At 38.1% G+C, this 22,182-nt stretch overlaps 1 protein-coding gene and 1 long non-coding RNA gene across 2 annotated transcripts in view; one reads left to right on the forward strand and one right to left on the reverse strand.

Annotated features, from left to right (window-relative positions):
• Window positions 1-13,780, reverse strand: part of LOC308697537 — a 33,254-nt gene extending 19,474 nt beyond the window's left edge. The window contains exons 1-2 of the long non-coding RNA XR_014030948.1: window positions 13,646-13,780; window positions 8,827-8,949 (exon numbers count right to left, since the gene is read on the reverse strand). This is a non-coding gene — a long non-coding RNA (uncharacterized lncRNA). The remainder of the gene's footprint in view (window positions 1-8,826; window positions 8,950-13,645) is intronic.
• The window catches only part of slc45a4a (solute carrier family 45 member 4a), a 48,001-nt gene that overhangs the window by 872 nt on the left and 24,947 nt on the right, over window positions 1-22,182 (forward strand). Inside the window, exon 2 of the mRNA XM_081376798.1 lies at window positions 385-470. The gene's annotated coding sequence lies outside the window, so the exon portion shown is untranslated. The remainder of the gene's footprint in view (window positions 1-384; window positions 471-22,182) is intronic.

The raw sequence follows: 22,182 nt of genomic DNA on the forward strand, positions 1-22,182 counted from the left end.
TTAGACTGTGATCTATACTTCATGTGATATTTGACTTTTATTGTGTTTTTTTTATTCACACTTTAAAAAGGCCAAAAACATGAAAAAAGTAAAATATAATAATAAAAAATTACTCCTTTAAAGTGGTTGTTGCCTTTCCATATGTTTATTTGAATATGCAAACACAATATAAAAGCCAGTGTTCAACTCAAACTGGGCTGACAAGGCTTTATTTATTTGATAAGCTTTATGACAGCTCTGCGTCCTGTGATGTGTGTGTGCCAGAAATCGCATGTAAATTGACCTGCTGCTGCATAATATTCAAAGCAGATGTGTGTGTGTGTGTGTGTGTGTTTACTGCAGACTAGTGTGTTTGGTTAACCCTTGTTTGGACGGTCTCTGCAGGTTCTTCTGTTCACCCAGACCGAAGACACGACGCTGCTCTCGCATGCAATCGGACTGGATATTTATGAAGCTTTCAAGGCTTTTTGGTGAGTCACACTGTTTTTTTGCACTGTCATATTCTCTCTGCTTGATTGTTAATATTTATATCATGGTATCCAAGAGTACTACATCAAAAAATGTTTCTACTTTTGTACCCTTAGAGTGAGTAGTGCTATATAAAAAAAAGACAAAATATTAATAAAATATCTAAATATAAAAAATATTAAATATATATATAAAAAATAATAAAGAAATAAAATATCTAAATATAAAAAAAATATTAAATATATATTAAAATTAGTACTATATATATATATATATACATATAATATTTTTGTATATAAAACAAAGAAAAAAAAATAATAATAAAAATAAAGAAAATGATAAATATATATATATATATATATATATATATATATATATATATATATATATATATATATATATATATATATATATATATATATATATATATATATATATTTTTTTTTATAATTGTATTGTTTTCTTATTTTTTTTTCTGTATTTATTATTTCATCTTTTTGCCAAAGCCGCTGGAAAAAAACTGCTTGTTTTGGGCTCTTTTGAGGTGCAGTTGAAGCTTATTTCTACAACAAAATAAATAATATATATATATATATATATATATATATATATATATATATATATATATATATATATATATATATATATATATATATATATATATATATATATATATAAGGTATTTGTGGCTCACAATTCTGACTTTCAATTCTGAAGTTTTTATCTCTCAGTTTGTGTCTCCCAATTCTCAGTTTTTATATCTCACAGTTGTAAACAGAATTCTGAGGGGGAAAAGTCAACAGTGCAAAGTATAAACTCCGTTTAATTAATAAAAAAAAGTAGCTTTTTATATTTGATTGTGTGTCAGAGAAAAGCTTCCATTGATGTGTTTGATGCTGGCGTGTTTGTGAATGGCGCTGCTGAAGCGTGTCGGATGTTCAGTTGTGCCTGGAGCTGAATCTGCTACTGAACGCTTCACATCACGGTCTGTGATGCCGGACGTTTGCATGATCCAGGACACTTAAACACACATTACTGACCTGGTGTCACATTGTTTTCTTTGCAAATTCCAGAAAAGAGGACCACACGTTGATCTGATTGGTTACAAGGTAGTGTGTGACGTCAGAAACACCAGCGATTTCAAAGCGTGTTTTTGAGACTGTCTTTGGTTCACTGCAGTTTTAAGGAGGAAATACTCAGCAATGCTGTCGACTTATGAGTTTACACATGATTTGTGGAAAAACACCACATACACTGTAGACACATAAACAACATTAACAGCTGGATTTTCACCACAGGGAACTTTAAGAACCTTTCCCACTATAAAGAACCTTTGGTGGAATTGAATGGATGTTAAATCTTTCCATCAATGCCAATGAAGAACCTTTATTTTTAAGAGTGTAGGGTGTTCAGTTTGTGCATACAATACATTTGTCTGTCTACTGTTATTGTCTTTGTTTTATTTGTGTTGTCTTCCCTGTCATGCACAGCATATAATTAATCTTAAGAAGAAGGTGATGACTGTAGACATGGACAAATGCCTTGTACACAGCAGCTGACACACACACACTCTCTCTCTCTCTCTCTCTCTCTCTCTTTCTCTCTCTCTCTCTCTCTCTCTCTGGCACAAGTGGAAGCTCATATTCATTATGTCACAGATGGTTCACTTAGCTTAAGTGTATAACCGGTGATGTCGTTTGGTTGAGGACAGAGTAACATCGTGACACTTTCACAGTGTTAGTATCTTTTTGCTTATATTTTGTTACATTTGGGATACAAGAAAGCATTGTAACAGCAAATTAATTTGCACATATCAGATCTAGGCATGAAGGCACGGGAGGTCGTGTTACAGTGCAGACACAACTTTCTATAAAAAAAACCCTATTTTATGAATAATGCTTTGTGTGTTTTAATGTGCCTTCGTGAGAATTGTATTTCTCTAGGCCGTTTGATGTCCTAATGGATTCAGTGGAGCAAATGAATGCAGTGTGTTCTTCTTCTCTCGACACAAGGACAGTAGCGCTGTACTTCGGTGACTGTTGCGTAAGATCTTTATTTAGTAAAAGCCTCTCAACACTGAGGACTTTCAGTCCAGGACCAACTCTCAAAGCTCTGCGCTTTCATCCTCACGAGCTCTGGTGTGATTTAAAGTGCGATAAAGTAACACATGCCTGTTGTCTCCACAGCTTTTTTTCCATAATGGTCTATGATGATTTATTTAATAACTAATGGTTATTATCAGGGCATGACCTCAACACTGGACATTAACTGGGTTTAAGCAGTGGCGTGTAACGCAGTCACTCCTTCTGGACACTTTTGTGGGTTTAATTATACATATTTTTCAGTTGTAGTCTTAAAAATGCATCTGAAATAATAATGCAATCTAGTGTTGTCAAAAATATAATTTTTTTCATTTATTTTTTTTATGCATATCGATACTGAAATATATATACTCATTTCCCACAGAATAGATGCACAATACCAGTCTCTCTCTCTCTCTCTCTCTCTCTCTCTCATAAAGCTGCCTTTCAGTGCTAAATTGAGTTATTTTTCACTGCTTATTGCGCTTTAACAGTCAAATACACACAAAATAATGTCAAAATGCCGGTCTTGGCGAGTGTTCACATAAACACAGTCAGTCAGTTTAAGTGAACATGAACTGTTGAGAAAGAAAACACACGTGTAACAGTATAATGGACCCGTGCGTCAGGTCTTAAAGCGACAGTAGCCTAATAAACCTGCTGCCAAATTATGAGATGATATTATAAATGTCTTTATGGCAGTTTTCCCCATGGTTTCAATGTCATAGTTGTGGCCAGTGAAAATGCTGAGTGGCTTATAACTTTGGAAAACCACTCGCCAGAGTGGCTGGTGAGCAAAAAAGTTAACGTCAAGCCCTGAGTATTATTATCATATATTTTTTCATGCACAATAGCACAAGATGCATTTATTAAGAATGTATGGTTCTGGGTAATTTCTCGGGCATTCAAGAAAGTCTCTGTGATTATTCTGGTTTCTAGGTATGTCTTGCAAGGCCTTGCTCTATTATGTCCTTCTGTTTTTAAAGTCCCGTTCTGTGTGCATGTCATAAGGTGTTAATAGAGAAGAAGGTCACAGATGTTGCACAATCACAAGTTGAGCTAGCGCTATTGATTCCCCAGAGACCGCAGGAATGATTGTGCGAAACACCTTCCTTCGTCCTTCACCCCCCTCCTCCTCCTCCTCCTCGTCCGAGTTCATCAGCTTAAACGTCAGATAAAGACTCTCACATCACGCCAGAGGAGAGTTCAGACGCACAGAGGGCGTTTAGAAGGGCTTCATTAATGTTGTATTATAATTCTGCACATGTTTCTGATGTTACAGGACGTTCTGAGCGCTGGACTCTCCCAGTTTGTACGGTTCATAACCTGCTTTGTTTGCAGAACTCATTGTTTTATTTGCAAAGATGTTGTAATTGTCAAAACTTGTTGCCTTTCAACTTGGATATCCGGTTTCGTGAGTTGATAAATGGAAACGTCTTGTCTGTTATTCACGCGTTGTTCTGAGATTAGGTGTTTTTTCTAATGTTGTAAGAACGCTCTGAGGTTGCTAAGCTGTTGTGTGTTCGTGAACACACCTCTGTTGTGAGGCGTTTTAGCTCTTTCTGTTGTGTTTGTGTGGTGGAGTCTCCAGGTGAGTTCATCAGCTCGCCGCTCTGAGAGAGTTGGCTTCGGCTCAAGAACAACATTGAGTGGAGAGCCGGACTGATCCTCTCTGCGTTTGCTCTGTGTGTCTGTCCATCTGTCCAGATATCAGCTAAAGCTCGGGTCACTGCCGCTCTCACATCAGATCTCTGTTTGGGGTGTCGGATATCGTCTCCAGAATTATCATTTTTGTATTTTTGTTCAGGGTCGTTGCTTATTTACAACCTGGGGCAAAAAAAAACACTTGATGCCTTCACTTAATTTGTTTTTGTTTTTTCTATGCCATAAAATAAATGGCTTTCTGTGAAACCCAGTGAACTGCTTTGCTTTTTTTGTGTGTGTGTGTGTGTGTGTGTGTGTGTGTGTGTGTGTGTGTGTGTGTGTGTGTGTGTGTGTGTGTGTGTGTGTGTGTGTGTGTGTGTGTGTGTGTGTGTGTGTGTGTGTGTGTGTGTGTGTGTGTGTGTGTGTGTGTGCTATTATCATTTTTCTTTTTTTTTTGGCTTTGAATTTTACATATAATATATTTTTATTTTAAAAGTTTTAGTAATTTGGTTATGTGCTTATTTTATTTTGACTTCTAATTTTCATCTTAGTTTTTATATAATATTTATATTTTATTTCAATTGACGAGAATTATTTTTTGTTTAGTTTTTATTAATAACACAAGCAATGTGACAATACTCTAAGAATAATCAATACATATTATTCGCAAAAATGGGATAAAAAAAAAAAAAAATCTATTAGTATTGTAATGTCTAATAAGTTCACTTATGTTTCACACATTTCTCTTGATTCTTCCGCAGTCTTAAAGGGATAGTTCACCCGAAAATGGGCGGGTTTGTTTAAGCATCCTCATAAAGGTTGATCTTTTGCACATTTGAAGCTCGTTTAAAGACGATTAAAATATGAAATATGAATGACTCTGCTAATCTCTCTAAGCCTGTAAGACGTTCTCCTTCAGTGACGTCGCAGCGTCTGATCTGAGCGTATACTGGCTCGTCATGAGAGACTCGCGTCTCGAATCCTATTGTCTATTCCTGTTATAGACATCTGACATCAGCTCACACTAGTTCACACACTAGTTAACATTAGAAAATGCATAGTCACAGTGTTTATTCATCTTTGTGAACATTAGTTTAAAAATACAACTGTTCATTGTTCATTCAATCTTTGATTGTAATAATGTATTAGTAAGTGTTGAAAATAACATGGACAAAGATTAATAAAAGTGTTTAGAAGATTTTCTCATTGCTCGTACATGTTCACTACTGTAGTCACTAGTGTTAACCAATAGAGCCTTAATTATAAAGTTTAATTTATGACATTATTCTATAGCATTCTGTTGTCTGATGCTCAGAAGATGATCAGATAAATGTTTCTCAACAAGAATGTTTTACACACCTCTCACTGTTAAACTGGTTTTACTGTAATGTAATATTTAAGAGGAATATTAATGCATTTTAATGACCTAATTAATGTGGTGTTTGTCTGCGTCTTGTCATCTTGTTTATTAAGACTTTATATTACATAATCTGCATTAGAAAGCTCTGCGAGTAAGAGTTTTGTTAACCAGAACATATCTCATAAATGCAGGTTATTTAACTGGTAATGATCTTTCAGATGTGTTCTTGCGTAATGCTCAGCGTGTGCCAGCGCTCCCTGAGGGCCGGTGCACTCACGTGAACTGCTGATAGACAAACCTGGTTAAAAAATTATGTGAAGAGTTCATTTTAGGAGTCAGACCTTCCAAACTGAACATCTGAATTAACATAAATAATTCAAGTCAGATTGATTAATAATTAAAGTAGCTGAAAGAATAGTGTGTGTCTGTCTTTGTGTGTCTTTGTGTGTCTTTGTGTTTCTTTGTGTTTCTTTGTGTGTCTTTGTGTGTCTGTGTGTGTGTCTGTGTGTGTGTCTGTCTGTGTCTGTCTGTGTCTGTGTCTGTGTGTGTCTGTGTGTGTGTGTGTGTGTGTGTGTGTGTGTGTGTGTGTGTGTGTGTGTCTGTGTGTGTGTGTGTGTGTGTGTGTGTGTGTGTCTGTGTGTGAGTGTCTGTGTGTGAGTGTCTGTGTGTGAGTGTCTGTGTGTGCGTGTCTGTGTGCGTGTGTGTGTGTGTGTGTGTGTGTGCCTGCATGGCTAGAGATGAATAGTTAACTAACAGCTCGTATAACTACAGCAAAAAAAAAAAAAAAAAAAAAAGTGTACAAAGACCTTTTTGTGAACTCTAAATATTCAAGAAGGGTTAGATTCTAGACTGTTGACTAATATACAAAAAGAACTGTGTTACAAAACCTAGTGAGCTGACTACCTAGACAGCATTTTAGGGAAGTTTTAGACATGCATTATACTGTTTAAAAAAAAATTGGGGAAAAAAATGAATGCATGATGATGGACAAGAAATTTACATTCTAAAAATGTATTTCTTTGAATACTGAAAAATATTGATGCAAAGGATTAAGTGTGTAAACTAAAAGTAAAACCATAAAAAATGATTTAAACAAAATAAACTAACTTGAAATAAAATATAAAGAAACCCTTAAAAATAATTTTATTGAAGCTGTTTGCAAAAGCAACATTTCTCCTTTTTGTATAGATTGAAGTGCTAAAATAAGTAAAACTGAATAAAGTAATACAAAAAATATAATAATATTATAAAAAAAAAAAAACGGGGGAAAAACACAACAAAATGACAAACTTTGACTGAAATTAAAGTGACAACCAAATATATGAAAATAAAATCTAGTTCAAAATATTAACAAAAATTATAATAGTATCTTGAAATTTAACCTTGTTTCCACCAGGAAATAAAAATGGTAATTGAAACTTTTTTTTGTTTTTTTTTTTTGTCAGACTTATGAGATAAACTCACAATTGTAAGTTATAAAGTCAGAATTGTGAGATATAAACGCGCAAATACACTAAAGTAGTTTGGCGAAACATGCTTCTGTAATGATCCCTCGGCCGGTCCCGATCGAGTGCAACCTGCCGCCTCCAGATCACTCACGGATGAGGCTCAGTTTCAGGATGCATGGATCGGATTGCATGTGTTTGTTGTGGACGGAAAGGCAGCTTTTGGAACAGAACTGTCGTGTGTTTCCTAATGCATTTGTGAAACAAACATTTGTGTTTACACTCAGACTGGTTTTTGACTTTAAACTTACAGTATATATTTGTTTTCTTCTCGTGTATCATGAGGTCGTCTGTCTGTGGCAAAGGCCTCACTTTCTCAGCCTGGAATTTTCCACCCAGGTTGGTGTGCTGTGGGAGGAGCCGTGTGTGGTGTTTTTGCAGATCTTAGTTGGGGAGTTTAGAGTTGTGCTGTTGTTGTGTTTGAACAAGTGTTGTTTCTTCTGCAGTGTGAACGAGGGAGGTTTGGATCAAGGACGATGTTGTCAAATGGAACAAAACATCCTCCTACTTTAACTGTGTTCGGAAATGCATGCTTACCATACTATTTCTTCAGTTTACAGTGTGTATGTTGTGCACCGTATGCCCAATATGCATGCAATATCAGAATACAGTGTGCAACTAAGTAGATGTCATTGAAATAAACATGCAGTTTATGGGTCATGGGTCAATGTTGCATATTGTTGTTTGTAATGTCTATCATTTGCATGCTGCATACTCTTTCTTAAAGGTGGTATCAGTGATTTCAGGCCCAAAAATATTTTTATCACATTCATCTAATCTTTCCTAACGATCCGCTAGCTGCCCGCCCCATAAGCATGCCGTCAAAAAAATGCTTCTCTGTAGGCAGCCTAGGCTCTGAGATCTGCACACAAAAACAAATGGTTTAGCCAAACACTCAAAACCAAAACAAATAGTGTTCCAACCAATCACCGACAGGGGGAGGGGTGTTGTGAGGTTTTGTGCCAGCTTTTTCTTCAGCTCTGACTTCGCGTGCAGCCGTGCAACAAGCACAAAACCTCACAACACCCTCCCCCTGTCGGTGATTGGTTGGAACACTATTTGTTTTGGTTTTGAGTGTTTGGCTAAACCATTTGTTTTTGTGTGCAGATCTCAGAGCCTAGGCTGCCTACAGAGACGTGTTTTTTTGACGGCATGCTTATGGGGCGGGCAGCTAGCGGATCGTTAGGAAAGATTAGATGAATGTGATAAAAATATTTTTGGGCCTTAAATCACTGATACCACCTTTAAAAGTAGAGAGTATATTGTCCCAAAACAGAAACTTACCCATAATGCATATTTTTCAGTCGCTGTCAGCAAAAGTTGTGAGTGTGTTGCATTTGTTTCTCTTTGGTTGAAGTTTGTTGTAGTGCTGCACAATTCTTCGAAGTAAATTGAAAATTGCAATATGGCTTAGTGCGGTTATCAAATGGCAAAGGCTGTGATTTAATTCAGTACGTTTATGCGCTGTGTGTTTCAGAGTGAAGTGCAGCACTGTGTTCATTTACATGCAAGCTGCTCATGATCTGGTGTTTTTAGCGTCTCAGAGCGACTCGGTTCGCAGTAAATGCTGCTCCACACAAACTCTGAGTTTCAGTCACATTAAAGCAACACTAAGGAACATTTTTTACCTTAAAATAATGTTTCCAAAATCGTATCAGTGGTTCATCAAGTCATAATAGGGTGATAGGCCCTTCTGGATTCGCTTTGCGTCCCTATATCTGCTGTCGCAATACATCATACTTTCATGAAATCATGCAACATACTCTACCTTGTCTGTGGACATCGTTCATTCCAAAGCCGGCGCTGGATAAACCGTGAGCGTGCGTGCGACAGTAGGCTGCGGGCGGCGACATCATTTACGACAGCGGTAACGGACAATTCCGCTTCCAACCTGTAGGGGGACCAAAGAGGAAAAGTTCCTTGGTGTTGCTTTAACATGTATTTTAAAATGCATCATGCGTCAGCTATCAACCATCTTCACAAACATGTCATGAGAAGCGCTTCTCAGCAGAAGACCCTATGCAGTTTCCGTTTTCTCAAACAGCGCCCCCTAGAGTCGCTGTGGAGTACTTGTATTTAACGTTACTGTCGTAAACACCACTCACACAGAGCCGTCTCTGCACTTCCGACCGCACTTTCTTCGTTTTCTTCATCGACTCTGCCATGATTCACGTCTGAAATGCATGCTAGTGTCTTCCACAGAGGCGGCTTCATATGTTGTTGATGTATGTGACGTCGTGCCGTAAAGCAAGTCGTGATTCTCGCGAGAGTTGGCGTCCGTCACCTCTCAAACCTGCATTGCTGGTTTTGCCAGTGAGTTCGTTTACCATCGAAATGATTTCGAAGCTGTTATATTAAGGTACAAATCTTGCATAGTGTGCCTTTAAAGGGCTTCCTGCAGTTTTCAGACAAAACAAAAGTTCAGTTGTTTTAACATTTGAAAATGAAGAAATTCAGGTGGCCTTAAATATTAGTAATATTGTAATTCTAAAAATGTAATGTAAAATAAAATGTATGTATTTTTAGTATATTTAACTTTTTTTTTATTACAAAAAAAGAATAAGAATAATTAATTTAATAATATTAGTAGCAGTAGTAGACGTAGTAATTATAATCATTATTGATATTATTAAATGGTTATTCTTATCATTTAAAAAATATTTTACTGTGAAAAATTGCAATAGTTATATTTCTTATTTTGTTTTCATTTAGTAATTATATTAATAACTTTATTATTATTATTATTATTATTATTATTATTTTATAGCCATATTCATATATAATCACATATTTGGCCAAATTGTGTAAACAAGCACAGCAAATCTATTTCTTTTTAAATCGAAAAGCCCTAGTTTGTGGTTCTTTTTGTTTTTGATTATATTGCAAAAATGTATGTTTTTGTGCATTTTGTCTTGCCATCCAGTAATAGCATCCGGATCCCTTCAGCCCGGGTTTATCTCTGTTGCTATGCAACCGTTTTACTAATTCACTGTAAGGTCTGTCACCATAATTTATGCTGAGCCATGAAATTAATCAGCACAGTTAATTCCCGTTTCATCCGACTGGAGTAAGAGAAGACGCTAATGTTTGTTAATGCCGCCTCAGCCAGACAGAGACAGACCTCTTCATGCATTCAGGCCCCATGCAGACCAGTGCAACCCAACACCTCACCCAACATCGACACCCAGCCTGTCCCAAACACCTGCCGCCCCTTGTGATCCGACTTCACCGCAACTAACCACAATGTCCCTGTCACCTCCCAGTTGCAGTTCACCACACCCTCACACTTAATCGATCAGGAATTTCCACTTGTCAGAGATGGGAGGGAACGAGATAAATAAAGCCCATGTTGATGCCTTGAAATGTTGTGTACTCGTCTGAGCTTTGTGTGAGAGTTGTTTGTTTTCCATAAGAGCTTTTTACGTAGATGTCGATCCACTAATAGATCGGATCTGATGTGGGAACATCCACAGAGTTCAGGGGCGATGCTCTTAATTTAGTGCCGTAAAGCCGCATCACATCTTACCAGGAAAACCAAGGGCTCGACACTGAGTCCTCCAGTGCCTTCCTCTGTTTGGGAGCTTTTTGGGCGTCTGCCCGTTTGGCAGGACACCGGCTTGCGTTACACACTGGACTTTAGCCTTCGTCTCTACTGGCAGCCGATGATGATGATGATGATGATGATGAGGAGGAGGAGGAGGAGGAGTGTCTGACGGTCATGTCTGAAAACAGCCTGTGTTCCCTTAGGTATTACTTTTCTCCTCTGTTTGGGTTGCACATTTCTTGCTCTGTATTTTTGTCTTGTTTTCCAGCATAAACATATAAACATTCTTAAATCAAGATGCATTTATTTGAAAAGCAGAACGACTAAAGATATTAAAGGGATAGTTCGGGCAAAAATTATATTAAACCCATGACGGTCGACGCGCGTTCACGGCAGATGGATGCCGGCGTATGATGTAGGACGTAGTGTTTGATTTAGCTATACTTCATTCTACTTCACGACACATCCTACGCTACGTCCTACGTCATACGCCGGCATCCATCTCCCGTGAACGCGCGTCAACCGTTGCCGGAAGCCAGTTATTTTCATTTATAAAGTTTTAAATATGTATATTTTTACGACAAAACCGCACGGATTACCCTCAGAAGGCCTTCGTTTATCCCCCTGGAGCCGGATGGATTACTTTTGTGAAGGATCACACACACACACACACACACACACACACACACACACACACACACACACACACACACACACACACACACACGACACACTGCTGTGAGCAAGAAAGACAAGCGGCTGCTGCTGTACAATATAGTGTACATGAATTACCCGTAGCAGATCTATACAGGTGGAGCTGGGGCAGGGGGAGGGTTTCTGAAAGCGCGCTGCACCGCTAAAGCAAACGCTGAACAAGTATTTGAAGTTTGAGCTGCGATCTCATTGGCTACTGATACAGCAGGAACCAATCAGCTGTGCCCTATAGAGAATGATGTGATTGCAAGCAGATTGAGGGTTTTTCCTTTGAGTTTTCTGCGTACAGACGACACTATTGTCAAAACAATTCCCATTCACTCGGATCGGCTAAAATGACTGAAAACGCTGTATTCTGCTGCCAGGCCAGTAGATGACGATGAAACACTATAGACTGAACACGTAATACGCATGTGCATGACGTCATCGTCTTCAGAGATTCACGATTTTTTTTTAAATTGCGTTTTCAGGCATCAAAAATGCTGTTGTCTTGTAAACGAACAGCCAAAACGCATAAAAAGTTTTACGTTTTTAGTAGAAAACGGTGTCGTGTAAACAGCCCCTGAGTTCAGGAGCGATCAGACGGCGCCATCTAGAGTTACATGACAGAACTATGTATGTTTAATGAGCTCATGTTTAATCTAAATGGCTGCTTTAATTCTGTGCTAGAGCCTGTTGTTGCTGTCATTGTTTCTCTTTGCCTGTCAGAGGTTTCCAGGCAGTTAATTAAAGTGCATGCTGAACATCTCCGTCATCATCCCTGCTAATTACACAGCCGTTGTTTGGTTGTCGTATGTTTTGGATTAGAGTGATCTTAACTCTTTTGACGGTTTGACGCAGGAATGTTACTGCACGTGCGGGATCACTCTGATGCAGCGCTGGCCCTTTAAATCCATTCTCTGTGTGTGTGTGTGTGTGTGTGTGTGTGTGTGTGTCAGTCAGCAAGATGAGTCACAAGAAGAGCTGGTTATAGAAGCTGACCTGGACACGCAACCTGCTGACGCTCGAGATAAGTGTGTGTGTGTGTGTGTGTGTTTGCGCAGCGGCTGTTGGTCAGGCAGAGAGGGAAGATTTGATGTGTTGATGATGTCACACATTAGGCTCCTCCTCCTGCACTGCAGCACTGCGTCACACACACACACACACACACACACACACCTGCAGTGTTTGTTTACATTCCTGAGGAGCTCATGCACTACTGCAGACACACTTTCATCTGACGAAAACTGTGTTTTTCTGCATCAGAAGTCGATTGGTTCTCACTCTTAGTCATGGAGGCGTGTAGAGATGGATGAGATCAGGCGCAGAATGACAGGAAAGATGCTAATTTTTTAGCTGTAGAATTGCTAGATGTGTCATGTTCAGTATGTATTGATCTGGAAACACTTTACAATACGGTTCATTAGTTAACATTACTTAACTACATTTAGTTAGCATGAACTAATAACAGCATTACTTAATCTTTGTTAATGTTAATTTCAACATTTACCAATACTTTATTAAAATCTTGTCAACATTAGTTAATGCACTGTGAACTATCATAAACAAACCACTGTAAAAAAAAATCCCCGTAAAAAAACGGTAATATTCCGGCAGCTTGTGGTGCCAGAAAAAAACGAAAACGTAAAATGACAGAAATTTACATGACATTTATATGTTTTTCATGTAATTTTACACAGGAAATGTACATTTGCAGTCTATTTCTGTAATTTGAAGGGTTTTTTTTTTACCACATTTCAAAAATACATGAAAAATCGGTCAAATAAAACAGTAAAATTCCGTAAAACTGCAGTTTTTTTTACAGTGTAGATAATAAAAATAAAGTTGGATAACATTAACAAATACAGTAACAAATGTGTTTCTCATGGTTAGTTAATGTTCGTTAATACATTAACTAATGTTAACTAATGAACCTTATTGTAAAGTGTTACCACTGATCTCAGAAATAAACTATTTTTCTATCACTGCTATGCTATTGGTGTTCTGAGTGGTTTCTTACTGTCTTGAGTTTAATAACTTAAAGTAACAGCAAGCCTCTCTAATCACGTGTCTTGTTGAGGAGGAATCAAATGCTGGACGTTGAAGTTTAATAATAAGTGTTATGGGTTTGATCACATTCACACCCCAAGAATGAGCCACAAACACCACTAAACAGCCAAAGTAAAAGCTAGTGTCCAGAAAGCCAGTTTGTTTTCAGTGTCTGAACACGGTGTCCTTGCGCTCTGGTGATTTACACACACATGCTACTCGTGAGGCCAAATGGTCAAATACTTCAGCTCTCCAGTATTTACTTCAGCAATACACACTGTATGTTTTTGTTATGTCTGACCTTAGTTGTGAAATGCGTGCTCACAGGTGGAAACCTGGCATGGAGATGCAGTTGAAATATTTCACACTGGGATATTGTGATTTGGATCAGTTATTGCTAGATGAAGTTGTAATCCGAGCGCCACCTGAATCCCACCATTAATCGCCCTGACCTGATCTCCGTGTGTGCCTCGTGAACCTTTGATAAACTGACCCAAATAGTCCCCAATTTCTCTGCAGTGACGTGGATCTGGTTCCCCCGGGATCAGCGGAAGGATGTAGGCCGGATGGGGGAGGAGGTTTTACACACGCACAAATATAAACCTGATACCTCGACTGCAGTCAGCTTGACCTATGAAACTTAGCCAGTGTAATTTGGGTCAGCTGTACAGTGTTGCATCGGGTTCGTGACAGATGCCAATAACAGAGTACCAATACCAGCATTTTCTTTTTAGTAATTGCTATAATACTGTTAACTGTATTATGCTATCATTTTATCTGAACACTGTAAGTGGCAATGCAAAAAAAATAATTATTCTAAAACTGTTAATTACGGTTCTCAGATTTGATTGGTTGGACGCCATTTCAGTAGCGTTGTGACCTTTCACACTGAATGGGAATCGGGCTGTATGATATATCGAAGTAAAATTTATATTGCAAGATGGGTTAGTGCGATTACCAAATCTGATACAGTAAGTATATGCGCTGTGGGTTTCAGAGTGAAGCGCGGCACTGTTTATTTACACGTGTGCTGCTCAAGATAAAGTGTGTCTTAAATACTGTATCATTTGCTGCACGTGTTTAAATGAACACAGCACATATTTTTTTGTTCACCGGCAAACTAAAAGTTAGATGGTTTGACATTTAAAAATTAAGTTGTAAATAGTTGCATTGCAATTTTTAACTTGTATCTATTATTAATATTTTATAGTTATATTAAATTGGTCAAAATGGTGTGTTTTTTTAATTAAATGTTATTATTATTATCATTATTATTATTATGCTGACTTTATGGATACTAAAAGAGGTTTGAGTTGGTTCTTGTAATAAGTGTGAACCCTAATTTTTGGGTGAGAATGGTTTGCACAAAAAAGTCAAAATACAAACAAAAAACAAAATATCTCTAGATTGATTGATTAATTCCTTCCAAATATAGCAATTAAAATAGTTTACTGAAAATTCCTGTAGTTTTCCAATCACATTTGTGGCAGAAAAACAAAATATCACAATGTCATTTTTCCCAATGTTGTGCAGCCCTAAATGGGAATGCTAATGGATATTAAATAACATTCTTCAGGAATGAACTAGTATCAGCCCCATTCTCACGCCCATGCTGATATTGTTGGTTTTGTTACAGTAAACAATCTCTGTTTGTTGCTTAGAAAATCAGATCTCTGCGGGAAATTGCCACCTGTAATCTTGTGTTTTTGTGGCCGACTTTTTCTCCCAGCCGCTGAACTGAACAAACAGCCTTCTTATCTGTGTCTGTTATTTCATCCCACAGCGTTACTTGACCTCTCATTCTATCTCGCTCTCTCAGGCCCTTGTTTTCCCTCACCTCACGTGTGAAAGACATGCTCTCTGTGTAAACCACCATAGGAAAGGCTGTCAAATCTGCATCTGCGTACTGTACTCTAAAGTTCATCACTGAAAGGTGATGTGTGTAATTTCTGCACCGCTGAAGTATGACACCACACACACCATATCATGGGGTGGTGTTACAATCCCCTCATGTCACGATTCGATACATATCACGATACTGAACTCACGATACGATATTATTGCGATACTCCAAGACAGATGATAAAAGCTTAACAAAAAATTAACTGTTGATTAAAATGCTAAATTTGGCATTACATTGTGTGTGTAAATGAATAGGCTTGGACTTGTGCTGGAAACCAAAGCACAGGACAATAGAGACACCAGAATAACAATATTCATGATTCTGAAGCTGAAAATACAGAATTATTTTAGACGAATATTTGCACTCTTTCACTGACTAGATATATTTAAAATAATATAGGCCTTTTTTACTGGTAACATCAGACATTTGGCATTATCAGGACACACAAATATTCCCCCAGTGCATTATTATACATTATATTCAACATTATATATATATAGTTTAATGTAGTACTGACACCAAAACTCTAACTATACATTTCCAATCATTTTTCAACTATTAGCAGAGATCTCTTTATGTGCAAGTATATTATTGTTGTATCTATTTCAGATTTTAAATGCTGCATAAAACATTTTATGTTTAATTATTTTTATTTTCAAGAACAAATGTAATTATTAGTACAGAAGCAATGTTTTATTTCTTTTTTTGACTGCTTAGAAGTCAAATGTCGGCTATGTGTGACAATGCAAAAGTGTGTGAGCCCTTTAGCATGAAGAGCACAGTTCAGACGGTCCCTCGTGGGCATTTTAAGATCTCACTCTCTCTCTCTCTTTGTTTATGTCTCTCTTTTTTGTCTTGCGTAACATTGAGATGTCAATAATGCTGAAGCGCTGTCGCGCGTCTGGCTAATGCGCTGCTAATGAGTCTGACCGATCGATTGTTAATTGCTGACTGTGAGGAAATGTGGCGTGTGCTTGTCATGTCTGAACGCAGGAGGATCATGTGATCCCAGGTGTTGGGAATAAACGGGTTAAAATTGGCTGCAGATTTGTATGTTATGCTAACTGCTAAACCTAGTCTGTGTCTAAAATAGTTTCAACCTTGAACTTCAAGAGGCATCTCAACACCTCTCTGTCCCTGATTTAAGTGTGCAACGAGGGCGTCGCTCCCGATAGATAACACAAGCTGCATTAACCGTTGGTATTCGTTGTGCTCAGGTGCATTAATAACATAAAGTACCTTTCTGAAATAAATAGCATTGCATGCATCTCGTTGAAAATGCACATAATAGTTGAGTGCATGCCAATCATTTTTTTGGGATGATTGATTGTTATCACACTCCCCTTGTTTAGTCCTCATTGGCCCGATCACCTGATCCTCATGCGCTCTGCTCCATATTTGCTCCCTATCTGGTTCATCGCGTGTATTGTGTGTGTGTGTGTGTGTGTGTGAGTGTTTGTGTGTTTGGCTTGCGTGTGGGCAGTGGCCATCGAGGTCGCTCTCTAGGTGATCTTGATTTATAGCACTGTGGTTCATTCAGACCTCTGCGCTGTTTGATCAAACACACTTTGAGCATTAGCAGATCTGATGGAGAGATGATTCATAAGTGTGGAGAGACTGACTGTGTGTGTGTGTGTGTGTGTGTGTGTGTGTCACTTGAGTGATTGATGTTACCGTTCCCTCTCTGATCTCTTGCGGTTGTCTTTATAACTGATGGTTTAACATTATGCATGTGTAAGATGTCCTGAAAAAAATCAATGCACTGACACTGACAGGGCTGGTGTAATGCCCTTTTCACAAGATGTGAAATAAGTCTCTGATGTCCCCAGAGTGTGTGTAAAAATACCCCACAGATATTTTTATACAGCATGTTAAATTGTCACTTTTTGAGGGTGAGCAAAAACGCACCGTTTTGTGTCTGTTCCTTTAAATGCAAATGAGCTGCTGCTCCCGGCACAGGGGGCGGAGCTTCAAGAGCTTGTGTCCTGAAAATTTCAAAAACTTTTAGCCTTTTATGTTCAAAACTGGAGTCAGACAAAGATGGAGAGACTCAAGAAGAAGAGAACATGTAGAAAAGGACATTTCTGAATGGTTAGTTGATGAGTTTATGTAGCTTATGTGTAGATATCTTCTAGTCATTGATTAGCATATTCTGTCTTGATAATCTATAAATCGTGTTCAGGGGGCGGGGTTTATGTAAATTCTAGTGCTTGTGATGTCACTAACCCGGGAGGAATGTTGTGTAGTCTCTACTAGCCGTTTGTTGTAGTCCTTAAAAAGAGATTTCTTTAAAAGCAAATCTCTCCCTTTGCTTTGAACTTTGAGCGTTGTAACATTGCAGATGTTGTTTATGCTCAAACAGCAACATTACACACTAACTAAAGTTAGAAAAGTCAAATCATAATCAACCACCCCTTTAAACAAGCAAGACTTGTGGAAGTGGAAAAGTGGAAAATAGTTTCCCTGTTCAGTGTGATGTTTAATATCTGACAAACTCTGTCTTTTAGCCACTTGTTAACACATCTCAGTCCATTCGTCCGTAATTATGAGTTTATGAGAAATTGAGACACTTCAATGTTGTTATGTAAGAGTCTCCGCACAGGTGAGGAGGGAATGAATCCCTCGCTTTCCCACCGACAGATCAAAGTTTTGTTTATCGATCCCATCACATTCAGACGGTCTCTCTGCCTCTCTGAAAGGGTATAGTCCGAGTCAGTTTTCTGCAGGATGGCAGCGGGTTGGATGGCAGCTTTCCCCTGACAGGCCGTTGAGAAGTTTTTCCACAGACAGTGGAACCGAATCCAGCGCGACCCGTTCGGGCCCCTGTTCCCTTCTCACATGACAGGCCCCGTTCGCTGCAGAGGGTGCGTTTGCCAAAAGCCCCTGAGGAGAACAGCTCGACACCCTTTCAAGATCGCTTTGATTGTGGCTGATTCTGTAATACGCGCGTTTATTGGCTTATTGCTAATGGTGTGAAGCTCTCAGTGCCAGTTTGGGGTAACTCAACACTGTGTTTGAAATGATGGCTGAGGAATGATGGACGGCAGAGAGTCTCGGCTGGGAGCCCGTTTCAGCCTGTTAGACATTTTACAAAAATGTCATATATATATATTTATTTATTTATTTATTTTATTTTTGAACGAACAGACTCTGAAGTGTTTATTATGCAGCTCCTGTCACGCTGTCAGATGTTTCTGCACATCGACTGACAGAAGAAACTCTGCAAAACTCCTACTTGAATCCAGCCTGACAAAGATAATGATGTGAATCTCTAAAAAGAATAAAAATACATGACACACAGAAATACTGGGTAAGAAAAGTCTGTTTTAAATTAGATTTATTACATGCAATGCCGACTTTGAGTTAAGTAAAAAACAGAATTTATTTGGGTTAAATATCTGTTCCTTTTAGATCAAAATTAGTAAAAAAAAACATATGTGTATGTATTCCTTATTTTATACACATTAAATTAATACTATAATGTTATGTCATAATTTAAATATTTATAAATAACATTTGTCTTGATTTGTTTGGTGGATGGAAAATTAAATATCAATATTTCAATATTTTATACACATTAAATTAATATCATAATATTGTGTAATAATTTGGATAACATTGATAATAAACATTTATATTAAAATACAATTTCATATTTTATGCACATTAATTTAAGATCATAATATTGTATAATACTTAACATAAGTCTTGCTTTGTTTGCCAACTTGCATGGATCTTTTTTTTCACTGCGGGTGTTGTAATGCTTTCAGGGATTTATTGTTTTACTTGAATAAAGTAGGTAAATGTTTGTCCATTTTAAAATAGATTTTAACCATTTTTCAAAATAGAATATTTGTATATTTTCAAGATTGATTCTATATTAAATAATATAAAAATATTGTATAATAATTAACAAAATGTTTAAAAATAACAATTTGTCTTGCTTAGTTTGCCAACTTGGATCTATATTATTATTTTTTATTGCAATGCATTTAGTTTCCTAAATTTACTTTAGTAAACTAAAGTAAACATCTACTTTGTTACTTCTGTAATTATGCTTCTCACTGCTTAGACAGATACATTAAATGTGTCTACATAAGCAGCTCAGTAGGTTTCAGAGCAGATCCTGTGTGTCCCGTTGACTCTGGCTGAGGATGGAGTAAGGATTAGATAACCAATCAGCTGGCAGATCAGACATTCGCCCCTGTCACCCCGAGGTGCCACATGGGAATCCTAGTCAGCTGTTCCAAATGTATTATATTTAAATACCCCGCACTTCATTACTACGCTGAACAGAGCTGTAATCTGATAGTATTCGTCTCTTATCAGAGTCTCACATGATAAACAAGCCTGCAGGAGCCTGAGATCAAGAACCCTGTTCTGATACGGAGGAAGAGCACAGCGTCACTTATCGACGCCCGGACTGACTGACGGTTTTACTCACTGTTTGTTTTTGGTGTGGCATTCAGGAAATGCTTGTTTCCCTTCCTCTTCGCCTGGTTTCTGAATCCTCAGAGCCGTAAATAGCAGCGTGGTGTAATCAGGAGACTCGACCCGCACAAACACAATGTGGGCTCTGTTGCTCCAGTCTGAACCTTGAGCGAAGCGCATTGTGTTGGGTCTTAAAGAGCCCTCTAGACCGCACATCTCAGTCATGTTAAGAGGGTTATGAAGGGCCACTGCGATTGTTTGCGCACACTTTAATGCTTTGGGCTTTTAGCGGGAATTTCCGTCCTGTCCTGAAACGTGCCAGAATTACAGCTGCATTTTTAGCGCTAATCTCTGAAAGCGCCATGCATAATCCCGCCAAATATGTTAATTCTGCTATTTGTTTGGAGTTGAATTTAAGAACCTCAGGTTAAATTAAAACAAACAATGAGGAATGTTCTAGAGAAATGCTTCAGGACAACATGCAAGTGCATCATCAATGCATAACACTGCAGTTATTGAACATTTTTGAGTGAGACAGCTATATTGAGCGGGAAGTAATATGGGGCGGGGCTTAATATGATGGAAACAACCTTAGCATTGAGTCAGTGAGTCTTGCCTGTGTGAACACCGCAGAGCATGGTGCTTGCAACACCAAGGTCATGGGTTAAATTCCAAGGGAATGCATGAACTCATCAAATGTAATACCATGATTGCAATGTAAGTTACTTTGGATAAAAGTGCATAAAATGACATGCATTGATGGGCATAAAAGTACATGCATTGATGGGCATTAAATTTCATGCATTGATTGGCATGAAAGTTCATGCATTGATGGGCATAAAAGTTCATGCATTGATGGGCATAAAAGTTCATGCATTGATGGGCATAAAAGTTCATGCATTGATGGGCATGAAAGTTCATGCATTGATGGGCATAAAAGTACATGCATTGATGGGCATAAAAGTACATGCATTGACGGGCATAAAATTTCATGCATTGACGGGCATAAAAGTACATGCATTGACGGGCATAAAAGTACATGCATTGATGGGCATACAAGTACATGCATTGATGGGCATTAAAGTACATGCATTGATGGGCATAAAAGTTCATGCATTGATGGGCATAAAAGTTCATGCATTGATGGGCATAAAAGTTCATGCATTGATGGGCATAAAAGTTCATGCATTGATGGGCATAAAAGTACATGCATTGATGGGCATGAAAGTACATGCATTGATGGGCATAAAATTTCATGCATTGACGGGCATAAAATTACATGCATTGACGGGCATAAAAGTACATGCATTGATGGGCATACAAGTACATGCATTGATGGGCATTAAAGTACATGCATTGATGGGCATAAAAGTTCATGCATTGATGGGCATAAAAGTTCATGCATTGATGGGCATAAAAGTTCATGCATTGATGGGCATGAAAGTTCATGCATTGATGGGCATGAAAGTACATGCATTGATGGGCATAAAAGTACATGCATTGACGGGCATAAAAGTACATACATGCATTGACGGGCATAAAAGTACATGCATTGACGGGCATAAAAGTACATGCATTGATGGTCATTAAATTTCATGCATTGATGGGCATAAAAGTTCATGCATTGATGGGCATAAAAGTTCATGCATTGATGGGCATAAAAAGTTCATGCATTGATGGACATAAAAGTTCATGCATTGATGGGCATAAAAGTTCATGCATTGATGGGCATAAAAGTTCATGCATTGATGGGCATAAAAGTACATGCATTGATGGGCATGAAAGTACATGCATTGATGGGCATAAAATTTCATGCATTGACGGGCATAAAATTACATGCATTGACGGGCATAAAAGTACATGCATTGATGGGCATACAAGTACATGCATTGATGGGCATTAAAGTACATGCATTGATGGGCATAAAAGTTCATGCATTGATGGGCATAAAAGTTCATGCATTGATGGGCATAAAAGTTCATGCATTGATGGGCATGAAAGTTCATGCATTGATGGGCATGAAAGTACATGCATTGATGGGCATGAAAGTACATGCATTGACGGGCATAAAAGTACATACATGCATTGACGGGCATAAAAGTACATGCATTGACGGGCATAAAAGTACATGCATTGATGGGCATTAAATTTCATGCATTGATGGGCATAAAAGTTCATGCATTGATGGGCATAAAAGTTCATGCATTGATGGGCATAAAAAGTTCATGCATTGATGGGCATAAAAGTACATGCATTGATGGGCATAAAAGTACATGCATTGATGGGCATTAAAGTTCATGCATATTGTGTGAGACCTTTTTTGTGAATTTAAGTAACACTCACATCTCTCTCTCTCTCTCTCTCTCTCTCTCTCTCTCTCTCTCTCTCTCTCTCTCTCTCTCTCTCTCTCTCTCTCTCTCTCTCTCTCTCTCTCTCTCTCTCTCTCTCTCTCTCTCTCTCTCTCTCTCTCTCTCTCTCTCTCTCTCTCTCTCTCTCTCCTTCCC

Source organism: Scardinius erythrophthalmus (assembly GCF_964197995.2).
Source record: "Scardinius erythrophthalmus genome assembly, chromosome: 10".
NCBI lineage: Eukaryota > Metazoa > Chordata > Actinopteri > Cypriniformes > Leuciscidae > Scardinius > Scardinius erythrophthalmus.